At 47.0% G+C, this 22,639-nt stretch overlaps 1 long non-coding RNA gene across 1 annotated transcript in view; it reads left to right on the forward strand.

The window, feature by feature from the left end:
• LOC141977841 (uncharacterized) overlaps positions 1–19,747 on the forward strand; it is a 146,737-nt gene extending 126,990 nt beyond the window's left edge. The window contains exon 3 of the long non-coding RNA XR_012636292.1: positions 19,618–19,747. This is a non-coding gene — a long non-coding RNA (uncharacterized LOC141977841). The remainder of the gene's footprint in view (positions 1–19,617) is intronic.
• Positions 19,748–22,639: the final 2,892 nt, after the last annotated feature.

Consider the following 22,639-nt stretch of genomic DNA (forward strand, 5'->3'; position numbering starts at 1 on the left):
CCAGTCTCCTCCCTGGGAGGCCCTGAATGAAAGGTTTGTGGCTGGAAATGGCCAGTGGGAGGCCCATCTTTCAGATTTGTTGCCATGACAAACCTATAGGAGGCTGTCGCCTGCTCTACAGGGCTGAGCTCTTGCCACCGTGTCCTGCATTTGCAGCGTCAACCTGAGTCGGGTTGGTAAGTTTCCACAGTCGCTCTGACTAAGTGAGGCTGGCCGCTATAGCCTTGCAAATCAGCTTCCTCCATGGACTTGCCAGCAAAACCTGCCAGGGTTTAGGGTACGGCTGATCCATCAGTCCCCACAGCATCTCCTTACAGCTTCCCACCATCACCACTTATCCTCCGCCTCCCCCCACCATCGGCTTCACTCTTCTGTTACTGACACGTATGTCATAGATCAGCGATTCTCAAACTTTTGCAACCCGAGGACCCCCATTTTGATTTAAAATTGGAAACCTTAACGCATGTCCCTTTCTAATGCTCTTGGAGAAGTATAGGAGGGAATGGGAGGAAAGGAGAGAGAAGGTGGGGTGAGGGCAATGTCTGATTTTGCACACACTGAAATGACTTCAAATGGAGCAAGGGAAGGTCTTATTTCATGGAAGAACATTTAGGGCCAGCTGAACAAATCAGTAGCAGCACAAGCCACGTTGTACAGGCTTGGAGACAGGTCCAAACTTGGTTGTTCACCCCTAAGTGCACTGGGGAGGCTGCACAATGATCCAGACCCTTATCTCAGGTCCAAAGCTCTAGAGTAGACAGGCCATGCAGGGGGACCTATATGGCAAGAGGGGCGAGGGCAGACTCCTTCCCAAACAGGACCCCTGCACAACTAAAGATGCTTTCGCGAGGGAGGGAGGATGGCGAGTGAGTTCTGTGTGCTTTCGGGGCTCTGCTCCCTCCACAGCTCCCAAACAGACATCCAGAGAGTCAGCTTGGCTCAATACAAGCTCAGGGACCTGGTGGGATGGGTGAGGTGATGGGTGATTGCTTGGAATGGGAGTTTGCCTGCGCTAAGCCTAAATGAGGCCCTCACGATTGGAGGGTGTGGAGGGTGGGGAAAGGAACCCTTCACGAGCCAATGTCGACTAGCAGGCTCAGCTTTCTCCTCCATCATCCTCACTGAAATGGCTGAGGCCATCCCAAGGACATCTCGTTGCTCCAGCCCTGTGGCACGGCAGTGTCTCTTCCAGCTGCTTTCATTCCAGGCTGTTCCTCCAGGTTCTCTCTTCCCCAGCCCACTCAAGGTTAAAGGTGCCGGTTTTCTCCTACCTAATGAGCTTTGCATTGTGTCGCAGTGCTAGCCTGGTCTCCGCCTCCGTGGAGAATTCAGAAGCACGGCTTGTCACTCTGACCCATGTGGCTTTCAAGCCGTGCCCAGCGATGGGAACGGCTTAAGAAGATTCCCTTCCAAAAATATATTCGCAAGCGCCTTTCCCCGCTCTTCTGTGCCGGGTCCGAATCGCAGAGGGCAAGGAACAGAAGGTGCTGCACCGGGGGAGCACACAAAGCAAAAATGTTGGAGATGCCTTGTGATGCTGGTGTTTAAATCGCCATCACCGCTGAGTCTGGGGTCTAGAGAAGTATCCTGTGGCTTTCCCTATCTCGGGGCTGGCAGCGTAGGATATTCATGACAATAGCTTGCATTTCTCACCTGCATAGAGTTTAAGCTGCCTTCGAAAGCTTGGTGATTCTAGGTGCTACCCAGTCCTGCAAGTGGCATTGTGCACTGAGCCTGTACAGAGACACTTTGCCGGACTGAGGCCTTCTGCCTCGCCACATCCCTGCTTGGTGAATGGTATTAGTACTAACTTGATAGTGCCTAGAAAGCCAGAGTGGGGCCTTGTACTTGGCACTGTAGGTGTACAATGAAAAGATGGTCAGTGTTCCAAAGAGCTTACCAGGATTGTCCCCTTGGTTTTGGAGTGGAGGAAGACATTAAGTGATTTGATCAAGGGCACACAGTGAGTCCATGGCGGAGCCAGGAATCCCAACTCACAGCCCTCTGCTGTAACCACTAGACAACATTCCTCTCCCATGTTGCCGCTAATTGTCCACATTTTACAGACGGGGAAAGTGAGGTGCAGCAAGATCAAGTGACATGAAATCAATGACCTGAAAATCAAAAAGGAATCTTTTAAAAATTGGAAACGTGGACAAATTACTAAGGAGGAGTGCAAAAGAACAGCACTAGCACGTAGGGACAAAATCAGAAAGGCTAAGGCACAAAATAAGTTACACCTAGCAAGGGACCTAAAAGGCAATAAGAAGGAGTTCTTAAAATACATTAGGAGCAAAGGAATGACTAAAAGAAGTGGAGGTTGTCTACTTAGCGGGGAAGGAGAGCTAAGAACTGGTGACATCAAGAAGGTGGAGGTGTTTAATGCCTATTTTGTTTCAGTCTTCACTAACAGGATTGATGGTGATCAGATACTCAGTATATTCAATTAATATTAACAACAAGGTGTGGGGGAACACAAGCCAAAATAGGGAAACAAGAGGTTAAAGAATATTTAAATACACTGGAAGTATTCAAATTGGCAGGGCCTGATGAAATTCACCCTAGGGTATTTAGCAATCTCAGAACCATTAGCAATGTTATTTGAGAATTCCTGGAGGACAGATGAGATCCCAGAGGACCTGAGAAGGGCAAACCTAACACCTGTCTTTAAGAAGGGAATTAAGAGGACCCAGGGAATTATAGACCAGTCGGCCTGAAAAGATACTGGAACAAATCATTAAACAGTCCGTTTGTAAGCACCTAGAGGACAATAGGGTATTAAGGAATAGCCAGCATGGACTTGTCAAGAAAAAATCATGCCACACCAAACATAATTACCTTTGTTGACAGGGTTACTGGCCTAGTAGATGGTGGGGAAGCAGTAGACATGATATAGCTTGATTTTAGTAAGGCTTTTGACACAGCCCCATATGACATTCTCATAAAAATACTAGGGAAATGCAGTCTAGATGAAATTACTGCAAAGTGGGTGCTCAAACTGCTTGAAAGATCCATATTCCAAGAATAGTTATGAATGGTTTGCTTTGAAATTGGCAGGGTGTATCTAGTGGGGTCCCATAGAGGTCAGTCCTGGGTCTGGTCCTATTCAATAGTTTCATTAATGACTTGGATAATGGGGTGGAGAAGGGGGGTTGCAAGCACTTATAACATTTGTTGATGACACCAAGCTGGGAGAGGTTGCAAGCATTTTGGAGGGCAGGATCAGAATTCAAAAAGACCTTGACAAATTGGAGAATTGGTCTGAATTCTATTAGATGAAATTCAGTAAAGAAAAGTGCAGTACTTCACTTAAGAAGGACAAATGAAATGCACGACTACAAAATGCGGAATTATTGGTTAGATGATAATACTGCTGGGTCTTATAGTGTCCCACAAATTGAATTTGAGTCAACAAAGTGATGCAGTTGCAAAAATGGCTAATATCATTTTGGGGTGTATTAACAAGCGTCTAATATGTAAGACAAGGGAGGTCATTGTCCCACTCTACTCAGCACAGGTGAGGCCTCAGCTGGAGCACTGTGTCCAATTCTGGGGACCACGCATCAGGAAAGATGTGGCCAAATCGGAGACAGTCCAAATGATCAAAGGTTCAGAAAACCTGACCGATGAGGAAAGGGTCAAAACCTGGGCATGTTTAGTCTTGAGAAAAGAAGGCTCGCGGGGGGGACCTGAGAACAGTCTGCACATATGTTAAGGACTAGTATAAAGAGGACGGTGATCAACTGTTCTCCATGTCCAGTGAAGATAGGACCAGAAGCATGGGTTTAATCTGCAGCAAGGGAGATTGTGCGGACAGGTTAACTCTGGAACAGGCTTCCAAGGGAGGTTGTGGAATCCACATCATTGGAGGCTTTTAAGAAGAACCCCCTGTCAGGACTAGTCTAGGTTTACCTGTTCCTGTCTCAGTGCAGCGGGCCGGACTTGATGACTGCCTGCCAAGCCGACATTTCTATGAAGTCGCTTGAGCGGGGTGACACGTGGAGCCCCTGGCAGACAGAGGATTAGCCCCCAGGTCTCTTGACTTATGCCCCACTGCTCTAACCTCAAGATCATTCTTCCTTTTGGAACAGTGGAAGAGAATTTCACAATAAAGAGCTGTGAGCTCATACCAGGCAGCAAAGGACCCTCCCGGTTGTGAGCCAATATTTTTCCTCTGAAAGACACTCTGCACTTCTGCTTGGGTTGGGTCTGCCTTGGAATAAGGCAGAGCATTTAATAAGGGAAGGGTTTTGGGAGTGAGCTCAGTGAAAGCCATCGTGCCATTGTTGAAGGGATGTCTGTGCGCAGCTGAATGCTTGCAAGTAAAGAGTGTTTGTGTCTTGCCAAGACCTGGCCCTGAAGAGCAGGTATGGTGATCAGACCTCCTTTGCCATCCCGAAATGACAGGCCCTTCCCCTGATTCAGACTCACGGTCATCTGAACTGGATAGGAAAAGCCAGCGGCTGGAGCTGCAGTTTCTCTTGGACGCGTGTCTAGAGTCACCCCTTGCTGCTTGGACTTGCTCCTGGCCAGTTCGGGGTGACTAAGCAGCACAGGAGATTCATCCTCCTTGATGCAATCCCTGGCCCATCTCTCCGGTAGCTGATGTCTGCAAGCACCAATTGCCACCATCTCCCTCCCTCCTGTTTCTGGTGGAGGAGCACCCATACGGTTTACACTAGATACACAGCCCTTTTCATTACGCGGAGGCCTTGAAGGACGCGATAGGTGCAAACAACATTGGTGGCCCTGGATGCTTTGGAGGAAGGGCAGCAAACAGAGTGTGTCCCTCCCTTTAGCCCCCAAAGCAGGAAAGACCCCTTCCAGTCAACATGCCCACCTCTGAATTGTCAAATAAGTGGAACACACAATCCCTCTATAGTGCTTTTCATCTGGGCGTGTCTTATCTGCTCATGGATTTGGCCTCACTGCACCCCTTGATGTAGGAAATTATTATTCTCTCCCATTTGTAGACGGGGCAATTTGTGGCAGAGAGCCGTCGAGCAGATGTCCCCAAGAGCACGGTGGGCCAGATTCTCCATTAACCTGCACCTTGTGTGGTCACTGACACCTGTGCAGACTGTAAGTAAAGCACTGTGACGTCTGAATGGTAATGATGTGCGCCGGTGTAACTGACCATGCGAGATAGCGGGACAATACAGTCCACTGAGTTCATGGCAGAGCCCCTTGATTCCCCAGTCCTTGTTCTAACCCCAAAAACAGCTACATCCGTAGCCACTTCCTTTTAAAGAGCTGCTTACCCTTGGAATCCAGCCTGAGATTAGCCTTTTCATTGGCATTACGGTAGCTGGTGAAATAAAATCCATCTCTCCTTTCCTCTGGGAAATATTCCAACCCCTCTGTTCATTGCAGCTTTCCAGAATGCCTTTAAAAGAACAAAAAGTCAAACTTTAAGTTAGCAGCAAGGCTGCTCCAAAAAACACAGGAGACACAAAAAATAAACAAACCCAGATTTAAAAAAAAAAAAAAAAATCTTTGCTTTAAAGCTCATTCTGCATTTGCTGGTGAGGTGAGAGCACTTCATCCTAAACAACTGTTCTTCTTAATGGCAAACACAGACTTCGAGTGTGTCTGCAAAACAAAACAAAACAAAAAAACCCAACAACCCTGTTTTGTATAAATCTAATCACCAGTCTGAAAGTAGACATTAAAATTACAATATAGCTCTTGACTTTTGGTAATTAAAAGCATTTTGTGATGACTCGCTTGATTAAAACGAGATCAGCCATTTAAAATGAAAATTCAGAATGAAAATGGCTTTTGTTGCACCGATTATTCTATTTTAAAACTCCTTGCTGTTATCACACTAATAAAAAGCTGTCATTTCTTCTGTCATGTAATTCACAACACAAGCCATTTGCATTTCTTCCTGACTCTTGTTTATTTCAGTAATTACAAATGGATTCTTCTCCTAACAGCGCCCTCCACCCTTCCTCCCACCTAAGCCCTCACTTCTCCCATTCCTTGGGTGGTGAGGATGATAGCTCAGCTGGATCCAGGTGACCTTGGGCCCTGCAGGCCAAGCTGCACCTGAGGCCTGGGTGTGTGGGGAAGGGGGAATCCAGGACTAGATTTCTCTTAGCAACCAAAATGTTACAGTATTCCACAGCCAGGAGCACGAGCCATGCATCATCACTGTTTATTTGGGGCCTGATCCAATTCCCACTGAAGACAATGGAAAAACTCCCACTGATCGCAATGGGCATTGAACTGGTCCTGCGTGTTCTTGCTGCAGCATTTGGCTAACTGGGGGGTCTCCGCGGCTCCTTATTGCCACAGACGGCTCCCACTTGCAGTTCGGAAGAGCTGGGAAAGATGCAAGCTGGCTTCAGTAAATGTGTATGATTAGCCCATCTCTGCCATGCGGCCGGTGTCCTAAGACTGGCACAAAGTGGGAGGTGGAAGGGCCCCCCTCTGGGGAATATGCCCAGGCATAGAGCCAGCTCTGGGCACAGGAGGCATTCTAGGGATGGATTAGAGGAGGGGGTGGAGCACAGATGGGAGGGGGTGTGGCCAGGGTAGCGATTCTGCCCCCTTGCAAGATTCCTCAGGAACCACTGAAGCAGACGCTGCAGGCTGCCCTTTGCAGAATCAGGGGACCACAACTCCTGACTAGGAGAGGCACAAGCCACCCACGCTCAGTCTCTCTGGCAACATGGGGATGAATCCAGCCCAAAGTATTTAGGGAGGGGAACCCCCCCAGGCAAGATTCACACTCTCTTTGTTAAAAATGCAGCAGTGGGTTGGACACCTAGTCCCTGAGAGGCATCAGTTCTCCAAGCCCGTCTGCCTCGCTCATGCACTGGGAGAAGCTGCATGGTAGAAGCGTCTTGTCTCATGGCTGTGTGTAATGGGGGAGGGTGGTTTTTTTTTACAGTCTGTCTCTCTGTCCGTCTGTCTCTCTGTGCTGAACAGAATGATACTTCTCCGGCATGAACTGAAATGTTCACTGAATAGATCGAATGGATAACAATCAAAGTCAGTTTCACTTAAAGATCCTGGGCTAGATTTGTGTTATTTCTATATGGGGGAAGTTAGCACCGAGGATGGGAAATGATTTCATTTGCACCCCAGTCCTCTGACCTTTCCCCACCGTGACGTGCTAACTTGCAACCCTTCAAGTGGGAAACTGGCCCCCACCGGGACCCCTCCCCCAAGCCCCACACATGCCCCTTTCTTCAGAACGGCTGCCTGGGATCCGATAGGCCACTCATTGGGTCTGAGCCCAGTGGGGGCCGAGCCAGCCTAGAAATGGGTCATTTCTATTACCCCCACTGCACAGCCCAGAAGCGGTTTTTAAAGGGGACTGTGGGACCAGTTTAGTTCAATCAAAGGGAGATGAGGCAAATGGAGGAGTTAATTGAAACAGAGAGTTAATTAAATGGCAGTTAAAGTAGGAATGCGGCCCTCGCTGTCACTAGCAAGGGGGGCCTCTGCGGGGAGTGGAACGTGCCCACCTCTGCACGCAGCTCTACCACTTCCCCTGTTCCTCTCAGGTTCCAGTTCAATACAGCCCTCTGTGCTCTCTTCAGACACTTACTCCAGCTAATCGCTCATTGCTCCAATACCTCCACCCAGCACTGGCTCCTGGTCTCTTCCTCTGCACCCAGTGACTCATCTTCTGTCCCCAGATACTCTGACAGCCACTGTCTGGAATCTAGCAAGATGGGAAAGGCAGGGAGGGAACCCGTGCACTACATATTCTTGCCACTACCTGTGGTGTCCTAAAAATTGTTTAAATGACCAGCTGTCACTTTAAATTTCAAGGAGTTTCCTGGTCCTGCTTGCAGGGTAGGGGGTTCGGAGGGTAGCATGCAATCTGTTTCCTCAGTGTTCAGTCTGCAAAAGGCCAGCTAGAGCAAGATGGGGGGAATTGTGCCTTTTGGCCTTAGGGAGCAGTCTGCTTTCTCTCTCTCTGTTTTTGGTTCTTGTGCATTCGGCTTCTGGAGTGTAAGAAATGAAGAGGTGTCACACTGCAACGTTCCAGAAAGCTGCACCCCACTCCAAACGTTCCTCCATGCCCTTCTAGGGGAGTACACCCCACAGTTTGGAGACCTCTGTGGTGAGCATGTACATAGACTGTCCTCTCTGTGTGTGTTATATATAGAGAGAGTGTAGTTTGTATGTGTATTGTACTCTGTGTGTATGTATTTTGCCTGCTCTGTGTTTCTATATAGTATTTATAGAGTATACTGTGTGTATATATTTATATATAGTATGTACATAGCTTGTACTCTCTGTATATGTATGTACATATGTATATACACTGTACTCTGTGTGTGTGTGTGTTTGTGTTGCACAGTTTCATGTTTTCCCATTAGAAAGCCATCTCATGCCTACGGCAAGAATAAAAGCATCCGACAAACTGCTCTCTCTCTTTTTTATCTGCTCTTCTATAGGCAGCCTCTCTCTCTCTCTCTCTCTCTCTTTATAACCTGACAGCACCAGTACACAAGTCCGTATTCCAGGGCTGAGGTTTTTCAATTTATCTGCACCAAGCATTTGTGCTTAATCTGGAATGCACTGGGACATTAGCTCCGCTTCATTCAGGCGGCGGCTAGAAACGAACGAGGCTGAAAAGAGGCAGAGGGAATCCTAACAGCTTTCTGCTTCATTTATTTTTTTTTCTTCCCTTTTGGATAAATTTGAGCCAAGAGCTTAAAAAAAAAAAAAGAAAGAAAGAAAAAGAAAAAAGCAAATCTAAGGGGAACGGGGGGACATTTTCTTCCTTTTGGTCTATTTCACTCTCTCTCTTTCTCTCTTGTTCTAACAACCAAAGGCTGCACCAGCCTCATAAGCACTGCATCGCCCGCCTCCTCTGCTCCCCACCTCCCTCTATCCATGTCTGTTCTAGCAGCAGAAACAGCTTGCAAAGCTCTACTCTCTGTGGGAAGACTGAAGCCATCAACGTCCCCACCCTCTCAAAAACTCCCATGAGTTGGCCGTGCACTGGGATCAACGCCCATCTCCACCGGCCTGCCCTGGGAGTTTGCCGGGATGGGGGCGGGTGAGACTGGGTTTGTCAGCAAAGTAGCCACCGAGCAATATGTATACTGGTGAGGGGCACCAGCCGTCCCCAAGTCTGATGATGGATCATGGGAGAAGGGACTTTGGGCATGAATTATTTCTGTGCTGAAGACATGGGGACACATTTTGCCCTTGCTCACATGGCTATAAAAATGGAGCAACTTCCCCAGCTGTGGTGGAGTTAGTCCGTATTTACACAAGGCATCTGGCCCTTGGTCTGGAGCTGTGCAGAGGGAAGGCTGCAGCTTGTGCCAGGAGGCATGCTAGGAGGGGCAAGTTGGGGTTGCACTGCAGCTTATTCAACCAGAATTCTTCATGTGGCTCCAGGTGACCTGGTGCCCGTAGTAACCCCACCACATGCGGGGAAGGTGCAGCGTGTCCTCCAAGCTGGGAACTGCAGAACAGAGTGGAGGGGGGTAGTGGGGTCATGGCTCCGCTCTCAATCTGCTCCCAGCCCAAGAGAAGGACTGGAGGCATGACGTTTGCCTCTGGATCCAAACTACCCCAAAGCTCAAGGAGATTTGGCTCCAGTGTTCTGATCAGAATCTATCTTCCCAGCCACGAAGCTCAGACCTGGATCGGGATTAGGAATGGATCTCCCCCAAGATCTGTAGAGGTTTGGCTCTGGTCTCCATTCCAGGCTTATCCCCATCAGGATCTTTGCATTATAGAACCCAAAGCCATAGAGTCATAGAATCATAGAAACGCAAGGTTGGAAGGACCTTGAAAGGTCACCTAGTCCAGCCCTCTGCGCTGAGGCAGGACCAAGTAACCCTAGACTGTCCCTGACAGGTGTTTGTCCAACCTGTTCTTAAAAACCTATTATGACGGGGATTCTACAACCTCCCTTGGGAGCCTGTTCCAGAGCTTAACCACCCTGAGAGTTAGAAAGTTTTTTCTAATAGGTAACCTAAATTTCCCTTGCTGCAGATTAAGCCCATTACTTCTGGTTTTACCTTCACTGGACATGGAGACAACTGGTCACAGTCCTCTTTATAACAGTCCTTAACACATCTGAAGACTGTTACCAGGTCTCCCCTCAGTCTTCTTTCTTCAAGATTAAACATACCCAGCTTTTTAACCATTCTGCACAGGTCAGGTTTTCCTAAACTTTCCTAAAGTGGACTCATATTCAATTTGTGATCCACTCTCACCCCCGGATCCTTTTCAGCAGCACTACCCACGTTTAGACCAGATATTCCTCATTTTGTAGTTGTGCATTTGATTTTTTCTTCCTAAGTGTAGTACTTTGCGCTTGTCTCTACTGAATGTCATCTCATTGGTTTCAGGCCATTTCTCCAATTTGTCAAGGTCGTTTTGAATTCTAATCCTGTCCTCCAAATTGCTTGCAATCCTCCCCAGCTTGGTGTCATATGTCAATGTTATAGGCATCCTCTCCACTACATTATCCAAGTCATTAATGAAAATATTGAATAGTAACAGACCGAGAACTGACCTCTGAGATACTCTACTAGATATATGCCCCCAGTATGACAATGAACCATTGATAACTACTCTTTGAGTATGGACTTTCAACCAGTTCTGCACCCACCTTATAGTAATTTCATCTAGATCATATTTCCCTAGTTTGCTTATGAGAATATCACATGGGACTTGTGTCCAAGCCTTACTAAAATCAGGATATATCACATCTACAGGTCCCCCATCCGCTGGGCTAGTAACACTGTCAGAAAGGGAAATCAGGTTGGTTTAGCATGATTCATTCTTGATAAATCCACGCTGGTTATTCCTGATAACTCTGTTGTCCTGTAGGTGCTTACAAATTGGTTGTTTAATAATTTATTCCAGTACGTTTCCATATATAAAATTAGGTTGACTGGTTTGTAATTCCCCAGGTCCTGTTGGTTTCTCTTTTTAAAGAAAGATACTCAAAGATAATTGCTAGCAGTTCCAAAATTGCTTCAGCTAGTTTCTTAAGTATCCTAAGTATCTAAATATTCTTTAACCCATTCTTATCCTATTATAACTTGTGTTCCTGCCCCCTTGTTATTAATACTAATTGTGTTAAGTGTCTCATCACAATTAACCTTTTTAGAGAAGGCTGAAGCAAAATAGGTATTAAACACCTCCACCTTCCTGGTGTCATCAGTTATTAGCTCACTTTCCTCGCTAAGCAGTGGGCCTACACTTTGCTTATCTTTTTCTTGCTTCTAATGTTTTTATTGAACCTCTTCTTATTGCCTTTTAGGTCCCTCGCTAGGTGTAACTTATTTTGTGCCTTAGCCTTTCTGATTTTGTCCCTACAAGCTTGTGCTGTTCTTTTGTGCTCCTCCCTAGCAATTTGTCCGCGTTTCCACTTTTTTCAGGATTCCTTTTTGATTTTCAGGTCAATACAGAGCTCCTGATGGAACCATATTGGCCTCTTATTATTCTTCCGATCTTTCCTTCGCACTGGGATAGTTTGTTGTTGCGGCCTTAATATTGTCTCTTTGAGAAACTGCCAGCTCTCCTCAACTCCTTGTTCCCTTAGATTTTTCTCACATGGGCTGTGACCTAATATTTCTCTGAGTTAAAGTCTGATTTTTTGAATTGCAATAGTCTTATTCCGAGAGTTCAGGTCATAGAGTTTAAGGCCAGAAGGAATCTCCAGATCATCTGACCTCTGTATGTCACAGGCCACCAACACCAGCCAGGCAGCCTCCCACACACTGAACCCAACAACTGGAATTAGACCAAAGTATTAATGGCCTCAGGCTACTAAACAGTTGTGTGCCCCAGGCAGAGAACAAGAGGGATCAAGGTCTGTCAAAGCCCGAGGCCCCTGCCATAACAAACCTTTAGGATGAACCAGGGCTGAGGTTTGACTGAAGCCTTCTCTGAGTATCGTGGGAAGGGATTTCTAGTTTCATTTAGAACCAGATGAAACTCATTTGATTTGGTTGAATTACTTAGACTGGGGCTCTGGTCCATGACCGCCTGTAATGCAAATAATAAAGAATATTAAAAACAATGGAATTTCATTTAGTGGTTAAATTTGGGGGGGGTCCAACCTCAAACTGAAAGAAAAATAGGAAACCAATCAAAGTGCCCTCCTCCACTCCAGTGAAGCCCCATGTGAATGGAAACTGACGAGCTTCAGCCCAGATCATGGGACAACTGGCTGCTTCAGGGAAGGTGAACCTTATTGCAAACTTCCCTTGTCTCCCTCCACGTCCCCTCTTCATTGGTACGGGCAGCCAGAGCTCGTGTGTTTTCATGAATCCGAATTCTATTCTGTGGCAATTCTCTCATTGGTGACAGGTTTCAGAGTAACAGCCGTGTTAGTCTGTATTCGCAAAAAGAAAAGGAGTACTTGTGGCACCTTAGAGACTAATGAATTTATTTGAGCATAAGCTTTCGTGAGCTACAGCTCACTTCATTGGATGCATACTGTGGAAAGTATAGAAGATCTTTTTATACACACAAAGCATGAAAAAATGGGTGTTTACCACTACAAAAGGTTTTCTCTACCCCCACCCCACTCTCCCGCTGGTAATAGCTTATCTAAAGTGATCGCTCTCCTTACAATGTGTATGATAATCAAGGTGGGCCATTTCCAGCACAAATCCAGGGTTTAACAAGAACGTCTGGGGGGGGGGGGGGAGGGTAGGAAAAAACAAGGGGAAATAGGTTACCTTGCATAATGACTTAGCCACTCCCAGTCTCTATTCAAGCCTAAGTTAATTGTATCCAATTTGCAAATGAATTCCAATTCAACAGTCTCTCGCTGGAGTCTGGATTTGAAGTTTTTTTGTTGTAATATTGCAACTTTCATGTCTGTAATCGCGTGACCAGAGAGATTGAAGTGTTCTCCGACTGGTTTATGAATGTTATAATTCTTGACATCTGATTTGTGTCCATTTATTCTTTTACGTAGAGACTGTCCAGTTTGACCAATGTACATGGCAGAGGGGCATTGCTGGCACATGATGGCATATATCACATTGGTGGATGTGCAGGTGAACGAGCCTGATAGTGTGGCTGATGTTATTAGGCCCTGTGATGGTGTCCCCTGAATAGATATGTGGGCACAGTTGGCAACGGGCTTTGTTGCAAGGATAGGTTCCTGGGTTAGTGGTTCTGTTGTGTGGTATGTGGTTGCTGGTGAGTATTTGCTTCAGGTAGGGGGGCTGTCTGTAGGCAAGGACTGGCCTGTCTCCCAAGATTTGTGAGAGTGTTGGGTCATCCTTCAGGATAGGTTGTAGATCCTTAATAATGCGTTGGAGGGGTTTTAGTTGGGGGCTGAAGGTGACGGCTAGTGGCGTTCTGTTATTTTCTTTGTTAGGCCTGTCCTGTAGTAGGTGACTTCTGGGAACTCTTCTGGCTCTATCAATCTGTTTCTTCCCTTCCACAGGTGGGTATTGTAGTTGTAAGAATGCTTGATAGAGATCTTGTAGGCGTTTGTCTCTGTCTGAGGGGTTGGAGCAAATGCGGTTGTATCGCAGAGCTTGGCTGTAGAGAATGGATCGTGTGGTGTGGTCAGGGTGAAAGCTGGAGGCATGTAGGTAGGAATAGCGGTCAGTAGGTTTCCGGTATAGGGTGGTGTTTATGTGACCATCGTTTATTAGCACTGTAGTGTCCAGGAAGTGGATCTCTTGTGTGGACTGGACCAGGCTGAGGTTGATGGTGGGATGGAAATTGTTGAAATCATGGTGGAATTCCTCAAGGGCTTCTTTTCCATGGGTTCAGATGATGAAGATGTCATTAGTATAGCGCAAGTAGAGTGGGGGCGTTAGGGGACGAGAGCTGAGGAAGCGTTGTTCTAAGTCAGCCATAAAAATGTTGGCATACTGTGGGGCCATGCGGGTACCCATAGCAGTGCCGCTGATTTGAAGGTATACATTGTTCCCAAATGTAAAATAGTTATGGGTGAAGACAAAGTCACAAAGTTCAGCCACCAGGTTAGCCGTGACATTATCGGGGATAGTGTTCTTGTCGGCTTGTAGTCCATCTTTGTGTGGAATGTTGGTGTAGAGGGCTTCTACATCCATAGTGGCCAGGATGGTCTTATCAGGAAGATCACCGATGGATTGTAGTTTCCTCAGGAAGTCAGTGGTGTATCGAAGGTAGCTGGGAGTGCTGGTAGCATAGGGCCTGAGGAGGGAGTCTACATAGCCAGACAATCCTGCTGTCAGGGTGCCAATGCCTGAGATGATGGGCACCCAGGATTTCCAGGTTTATGGATCTTGGGTAGTAGATAGAATATCCCAGGTCAGGGTTCCAGGGGTGTGTCTGTGCGGATTTGATCTTGTGCTTTTTCAGGGAGTTTCTTGAGCAAATGCTGTAGTTTCTTTTGGTAACTCTCAGTGGGATCAGAGGGTAATGGCTTATAGAAAGTGGTGTTGGAGAGCTGCCCAGCAGCCTCTTGTTCATATTCCGACCTAGTCATGATGACAACAGCACCTCCTTTGTCAGCCTTTTTGATTATGATGTCAGAGTTGTTTCTGAGGCTGTGGATGGCATTGTGTTCTGCACGGCTGAGGTTATGGGGCAAGTGATGCTGCTTTTCCACAATTTCAGCCCGTGCACATCGGCGGAAGCACTCTATGTAGAAGTCCAGTCTGCTGTCTTGACCTTCAGGAGGAGTCCACCTAGAATCCTTCTTTTTGCAGTGTTGGTAGGGAGGTCTCGGTGGGTTAGTATGTTGTTCAGAGGTGTGTTGGAAATATTCCTTGAGTTGGAGACGTCGAAAATAGGATTCTAGGTCACCACAGAACTGTATCGTGTTCATGGGGGTGGAGGGGCAGAAGGAGAGGCCCCGAGATAGGACTGCTGCTTCTGCTGGGCTAAGAGTATAGTTGGATAGGTTAACAATATTGCTGGGTGGGTTAAGGGAACCATTGCTGTGGCCCCTTGTGGCATGTAGTAGTTTAGAAAGTTTAGTGTCCTTTTTCTTTTGTAGAGAAGCAAAGTGTGTGTTGTAAATGGCTTGTCTAGTTTTAGTAAAGTCCAGCCACGAGGCAGTTTGTGTGGAAGGTTGGTTTTTTATGAGAGTATCCATTTTTGAGAGCTCATTCTTAATCTTTCCCTGTTTGCTGTAGAGGATGTTGATCAGGTGGTTCCGCAGTTTCTTTGAGAGCGTGTGGCACAAGCTGTCAGCATGGTCTGTGTGGTATGTAGATTGTAATGGATTTTTTACCTTCAGTCCTTTTGGTACGATGTCCATCTGTTTGCATTTGGAAAGGAAGATGATGTCTGTCTGTATCTGTACAAGTCCGTACAAGTCCTGGCATCCGTATAGCATCTAGCACATGATCTTGGCTGGGGCCTCAAGAAAATACTGCAGTAATAATCCCAACAAACGCCCTTAGCTGTTTGCTGTGTGCAGGCTTGGCACACTCAATGCAAAAGTCTGGATAAGGGTAAAGATTTTAAAGGGTCCTTTGATGGACAAGTAAGACTAATTGCAAGCGCTTTGGGGTAGTGACCATCTGCTACTATGTGTTTGTATAGAACCTAGCATGATGGGGCCCCATTTTTGGTTGGCCCTTTGGCATTACGGTAATGAACATGGTTAATAACAGTAATAAATGAGGAAGAAAGAGCTAAGAATGGAAATACAATCCTGCAATTTAGGAGGAAATTGGAACAGGTTAACAAAGTGAATCCAGTATGGACGCATAGGGAAGTTGCTGCTGTGTTTTATCTAATTCCCTTCTGCGAGATGCTTGTCCTGCTAGAACCCTGCTTTTCCACCTCCTCAGCATGTAACCGGCGCCGATTGACACTCGCTGACATGTAGCTTATGGTACCCGTGCGTCAGCTTTGAATTCAGTCTCCGGTGTCTTCCACCACTCCCACCTCTGCACTTGGTGAGCCTGAGACGGGCTTAATCAAAGCCAAGGAAGACATGTGAATGAAGCACTGAAATGTGTCATTTCTTTCCCTGTCTCGCTCTCTTTCCTCTGAAAAATTGACACCACAGCTTGCAGAGCCATTCACGAAAATGTGTCCGGTCTTGAACTCAGGCTGGGCTGAAATCAAACAGCACTGGCTCCCAGGAAAGAAAGGTTTAGCAGGGCTGGTGGGAGGAGACAAAGGTTGGATAGCTGACTTTGCTGGCTGAGTTAGTCTGGCCTGCGTAGGCGGTAGATGTGGCCCATTCAGAACCCTGGTTCGGTCTTCTTCTTGCTCTACAGGGCATGTGGATTGAAGCCCAAAGGGAACTCATTCCAGAACTCCTCGGCCAGCAAGTAGGATACAAAACCTTGAGGGTGATAATTTTGATGGCTGAATGTATAATTTTTATTGCAAAAGTCCCCCAAAAAGGGAAATAAAGAGCCATATTTTCTTTGCCTCCAAGGGTGGGATTGTTGAGAGGGATGAGAACTGCAGCAGAGCAGAGGCGGTGTATAAAAGAGAGAGCTGCCGAGGTGTGAGATGGTGCTTGGGAACTGCAGAGGAATAAAAACGAAACTCTCTCTGTTGGCTAAATTGCCAGGTTTGGATGGAACCATAGCACAGTAAGTGCCTGAGGTCATGGTGCCCTCTAGTGGCTGGGATAAAAGCCTGACAATTCCTCATAATGAATAGGCTGATGCCTTTCGTTTGGACTTATGGTGGGAAAGGTCACAGGTTCAACTCCCAAGGGTGGCTGATGGCAGGTCCATTATGGAAATGTGCTATGGCAAATCTGGAGGTGTAAATTGTTATTCTTTTTTATGAGTGAAGACACTGAGACATAAGGGGGATAAATGGCTTGCCCCTGGTTGCACAGCAAGTCAGTTGTATTGCTGGGAATACACCCCACCTCTACTGGTTCCCCAGTCCTGTGCTTACTATTAAATCATGTTACCACTGGATCATCGGTGGGCAAATAGAGGGAATGAAATATCCATATGAATCTGGAAGAGCTGCACCATGGATAGAAGCCAGGTTCATGTAGCAATTTCAAACCCTGGCACCCCGGGGCAGCATAAAAGGTGGTTGGTTCCATTTCACTTGCCTGTTGGCTGAAGTCTCCTTTTACAGGATATTGGTGACTGGATGGAAAAAAGACTGGTTCTGGGGCCAGCAATCCAGAGCCTCTTCTATCCACCGCCTGCTATCTTGAGCCCAAATTGTTCTGGTTGCTCCAGAAGGTAGGGAAGATAAGTACTTCTTGGGGTGCTTTTTGCCCGAGAAGCAATATGGTCTGGAGGATAGGACACTGGTGTACATTCGCTTGATCTTGGAGCTCTTCCTGACTTTGCCATAACTTGATTTGAGAAAAGCACTTTGATGGAAAATTGTTGACCAACTCTGCTAAGTATTTTACTTACAGTAGTGTAAATCAAGGGTAACTTCACTGGAGTCTGTGCCAGCATGAGATCAGAATCACTTGCTGTCTGCTTCTTGTGGAATGCAGTGGCTGTGATTGTGTGTTTACATGGGGGAGTTCCATCAACTGCACTGGAGTGACTTCCAGTTCACACTGGGGACACTGCCAACCCCAAGTGTTCCAAAAACATGAGACTGGCTGAAAAAATCATGAGATTTTTTAAAAAGTAACAATTTTGGATTCACTTTCTTTCCTTCTTGTTTTTGAACCATTAGGCCACACCCAAGACACGTTTTCAGGCTTGTCTTTGCGACCAGGTGGGCTAGAAACTTATTTTTATTTTGAAATGAAACTGAAAGTCTCACCTATTCCCATGACTCCAGAGTTGGGACCAAATAATCATGAGACTCACAATACCATCACGGGTGTGGGTAGTCACGGGAGGAAGAGGGAGAAGAACCAGGCCTCGAATGTAGGTTGGTTTATAGATTAAATCCCAGAAACAATGTCTAATAACTGAAAAAAATAGCAGGAGGACTTGTGGCACCTTAGAGACTAACAAATTGATTAGAGCATAATCAATTATGAGCTACAGCCCACTTCATCGGATGCATAGAATGGAACATATAGTAAGAAGATATATATATACATACAGATAAATTGGAAGTTGCCATACAAACTGTGAGAGGCTAATTAGTTAAGATGAGCTATTTTCAGCAGGAGAAAAAACCTTTTGTAGTGATAATCAAGATGGTCCATTTAGACAGTTGACAAGAAGGTGTGAGGATACTTAATTTAGGGAAATAGATTCAGTTTGTGTAATGACCCAGCCACTCCCAGTCTCTATTCAAACCCAAGTTAATGGTATCTATTATGACAGGTTTCAGAGTGGCAGCAGTGTTAGTCTGTATTCACAAAAAGAAAAGGAGTACTTGTGGCACCTTAGAGACTAACAAATTTATTTGAGCATAAGCTTTCGTGAGCTACAGCTCACTTCATCAGATGCATTCAGTGGACTATCTATTATATATATCTTCTTACTATATGTTCCATTCTGTGCATCCGATGGCCACTGACCGAGGGCCACGAAAGCTTATGCTCAAATAAATTGGTTAGTCTCTAAGGTGCCACAAGTCCTCCTGTTCTTTTTGCGGATACAGACTAACACGGCTGCTACTCTGAAACCTCTAATAACTGACTCCTCCTGCTCATGTCAGGAAAGCTGCTGTTGTTCCAGAAATAGCCTGGAATGGTCAGAATGCAACGGTGTTAAGAGCAGGGCAGTGAGGTGAGGAATTGGTTCTCTGATAAGAGAAATTAAGGAGCGGTTTAGTCCTTTTCCTCCTCTGACCTGGCAGATTCAAGGTAAAGGCGGCTTCCTTTAAATCCAGGGATAAGTCCTTTGCTGAAGAGGAAGTAGTTTTCAGATCTTCCAAGTGGTTTGCAGAGGTTGATTAATAGGGAATCAATTAATGGTTTCCTTGCCCTGCGCGTTCTCTTTCGTTCATTTGGAGGAGTTCCCTTTTTGAGATTAATGCTAAAAATAATCTGGTTTTACAGAAAGCTAATTAAATGTGGCACCATCTTTCCCTGGCCTGGCGCTCTTCACGGCCCCATCCTGCATGCACAGCACATTTCAAGCTTTGACTCTCCCTCGACTGCTCCTCCGCTGTCGTCCATTGGTGCAAGGGAAAGAATGTGGCCCTGATCCTATGCTGCACGGCCCAGGCAGGAAAGGGAGGTGGGTTTAAACCACCTTTAGGTCTCTAGATTATGAGGCTAACCCCTGGTGCAATGTAGCGAAGTGGAGGAGGGATGCCCAACACATGCACCCATCAGGAGGATTTCCCAGTGGGTAGAGCCGCTCAGATTCCAGAATCCCGCAGAGACCTGAATGCAACCCAGAATCACGGCTTCTGTGTCAAGAATAATTCTGCCCACCAATTCTGATCTTTCAAAGGGTTAATTGGTTCGGGCTCAGTCATTGTCCCCTGCACACAGACTGGAGGCACTGGAATCAGGATTCTTCCCCGCAGCTCCAGGCGGCCAGCGGCACAGCTGTGATTGCAGCCCAGGGCCCCTCGCACCAAACTCTTGCCCTGGTTCTCCCCCTACCTGGGGGCGGTGTAGATGTGTGAACAATGGTAAACTATTACTCCTGTTGCTCAGCCCAGTGCAATGCACCGTGCAGATTTTGAGCCTTCCTCTGAGGAGTCCAGTCTCAGGCCCCATACAGATTCGATGGGTGTTTGGTATATTCTGATGGGGCAGTTCCTACAGTCCTTGAGTCTTTGTTCATCTTTGTCCAGGTAATCAATCTAGCCCCTGTTGGGGGTAAAGACAATGGGCTTGATCCCACATCCCATACCTGATGTAACGCCATTGATTTCAACCGAGTTCCTGATTGGCACTGGAGCGGGGAAGATCAAGCGCCAAAGGAGGGAAGAATCTGACCCAATACCTGGCCCTGTTGCGGCAGCACTCAAGCTCTCGGTGAAACACAAGGAAGTCAGTAGGCAGGCCATGCTTCATGCTATCGGCTGCATCAGTGCCGGGCCCTGAAACGGAGACACTGAACCAGTAGCAGTGTTTAATCAGCCGCTTTTATCTCCCATTGGAAACCATCTGCACCTGGTTGGAGAGTTTTTTGGCTTGCGCCACTCGGCCTAGATTTGGCTCTGATTTATTAGAACAGCTCTGCCTGTTGCCAATGCTCTGGAACAGCAACACCCATCAAAGGTTTAAGAGACTAAATGGGTGTTAATTAGCCCAGCAGGGAAGCTGGAGTTTCAATGAGGTTTATCTTTAAGCTACTATTAAGTTTGACAATGTAAAGAGATAAATTTAGTACTTAATTCAAGCCTCGCCTAATCAAATAGATTATGGTTGTTACCCGTATCTAAAATGTAAATAATCTTTAACTTCGGGGGGGTTTGTTTTATGGAATAGAAACATATTGATACTTGACTCAACATGCGGTTCCCCCATCCCTCTCCCCAAATCCTTCTTAAAAATGTTCCACTTTAAAGGGATTAGAGGGGGGGTGGAAAATGGATTGGGATGGAGTATGAAATCGGTGCCATGACGTAGTGTTTTAGCACTAATTAGCCGCTCACAGTGAGCGGAAGGCAGGCAAAGAGTCTGTATTGTTGGAAAGACCCCTCTACCCTTGTGATGTTTCATGGCGATAACATTCCACTGAGCTCTGATGGCTTATTTCCTTCTGGGCCTGAATATTTGTATCTGTCCATGTGTAAATGGCGTTATGCCTTTGGCTAAGTATTTTATTGATCCTGATGTTTAAAACATGGTGGCTGGGTCTGTAACAGAGTGTTCCGAGAGGCAGAAAGCATCATTTAGCAGGGAAGAATGCTTCTAAGCAGCCTGGGTTGGTTTGAAACTGACGTGTGATGCTCTGGGCTGCTGCATTGAGCAGAAGAAACCTAGGTCATGTCTGCAGCAGGGATTTCAAGTACGGATGTAATACAAACACCTAGTGCTCAGGGGCAAAATTGTCCTGCACCACAATTTGCACCAGGGCTTGAATCCAGGATAAACTGCCCCGGTGCCAAAAGCAGCTTCGCCCGTCTACGCTAGGAGTTTGCATTGGTGCAGCAATGGTGGTGGGTAGGCAAGACCCTACCGTGAGCTCGGCATGAAAGACCAGCATCGACTCCCCATGCCTGCCACTGCAGAAAACGATCAATCCTATGGAATATGCCCACTTGATCCTAATAGATCAGTCCTGTCCCATGCTTCACAGGAAGGTGAAATTCCCACCTGAGAGAAAATTCCTTCCTGACCCGAAGTCAGGGCTGGCTCTAGGCACCAGCAAACCAAGCCCATGCTTGGGGCAGTGCTTTTCAAGGGGCGGCATTCCGCCCCCCCCCCTTTTTTTTTTTTTTGCTTCGGCGGCATTCTGCTTGGGGCGGCAAAAAACCTAGAGCTGGCCCTGCCCGAAGTTGAGGTCCCAATTCAAGCCCTGAGTTTCAGGTATTTGCAGTAGACCATAGCTCCTCAAACTGCTGCTGGGGCAGGGACGCTTCGGGGAGGGGGAGAGGGTAGTTCCCAACTCTCACTAATTTTCTCCCCCGCCTCCCCAAATGCCCAGACTATCTCTGACATCGTGGATGTCATTTAGCAGGGAAGAATGTTTCCAAGCAGCCTGGGTTGGTTTGAAACTGACATGTGATGCTCTGGGCTGCTGCATTGAGCAGAAGGAACCTAGGCCATGTCTGCACCAGGGATTTCACATCACTGGCATAAGGATTTCTTTCCCCTGTTGATGAGGTGCCCCTGGAAGCCGAGGGCAGGTCCGTGACATCACCTGGAAAGCTCAGCTGGCCGGTCAGATGGCGCTTTGGAGACCTGGGAGTCCGCGTCTCCTCTCCTTCCGCTGGAGACCCTGGAGTTATGCTGGGGTATATCAAGAGTGACATGAGATAGGCTTAAGGGGACCCCAGGGAATTCCCTCAGCTTGAGGCGCTCCTATGTTCAGGTGCAGAATCGGTTCCACCAGCCTGCACCATCTGTACGGCAGCCCCGGGCCCAGGGGGCAGGGCAAAGACAGAGAAGAGGGGACAGATTGGAGATGGGAAGGACGTAGCCAGGGTGGACCTGTGCCCTGGCAATTCTGAGCCCCTGCAAAGCCCCATAGGGCTGCTCTAACCTTTGCTGGGAGTTGTACTGCTGTGCCTGGATAAGAGAGATGGTTGAATCTGGCTCCTAGTGTCCCTTAGATCGCGGCACCTGGAACCTGTCTGTGTAGGCTGGGGAAAGCCTGCAAGGCTCAGAGGAAAACACCAGGCAATATAGGCCCTGCACGTACCTTTCACACATTGCACAAAATGGCTTCATTGAAACAAGGGCTTTGGGAGTGGGTTTAATGCCCCTTTATTATTAAAGAGAGATTCTACCTGGAAAACAGACACAAGCAGTAGTGTTGAAATCTGCCTAGAGGAACTAGGCATCTAAATCCCTTGGGTAGCAGAACCCTCAGCCACAGTCAGGAACTGGGGTGAAATGGGAGGGGTGGGGCCCCAGCGAACATGATATACCAGGGGCCAAATTTTCTCTTGATGAGCCTGGCCACATGGCCAGCCGGTGCACTGGATGAGCCTTTGCAGCCCTCAGAATTCTGCTCCGGACACCTTTAAGGAGAGGGGATTTTAAAATTACGGAGGATGAAGAAAAAAAACAAAAAAACAAAACAAAACCAGATGCTTAAACCCAGCTGAGCCTTTTCTAAGGCTCCCTTTTTATCTCAGAACTTTGCACAAGGGCCCTGTATCGTTGTCTTGCCCGTGAAAGAATTCTCTCTTTGCATGGCTG

The sequence above is a fragment of the Natator depressus genome, chromosome 25, assembly GCF_965152275.1.
Source record: "Natator depressus isolate rNatDep1 chromosome 25, rNatDep2.hap1, whole genome shotgun sequence".
In the NCBI taxonomy this organism is placed as follows: Eukaryota; Metazoa; Chordata; order Testudines; family Cheloniidae; genus Natator; species Natator depressus.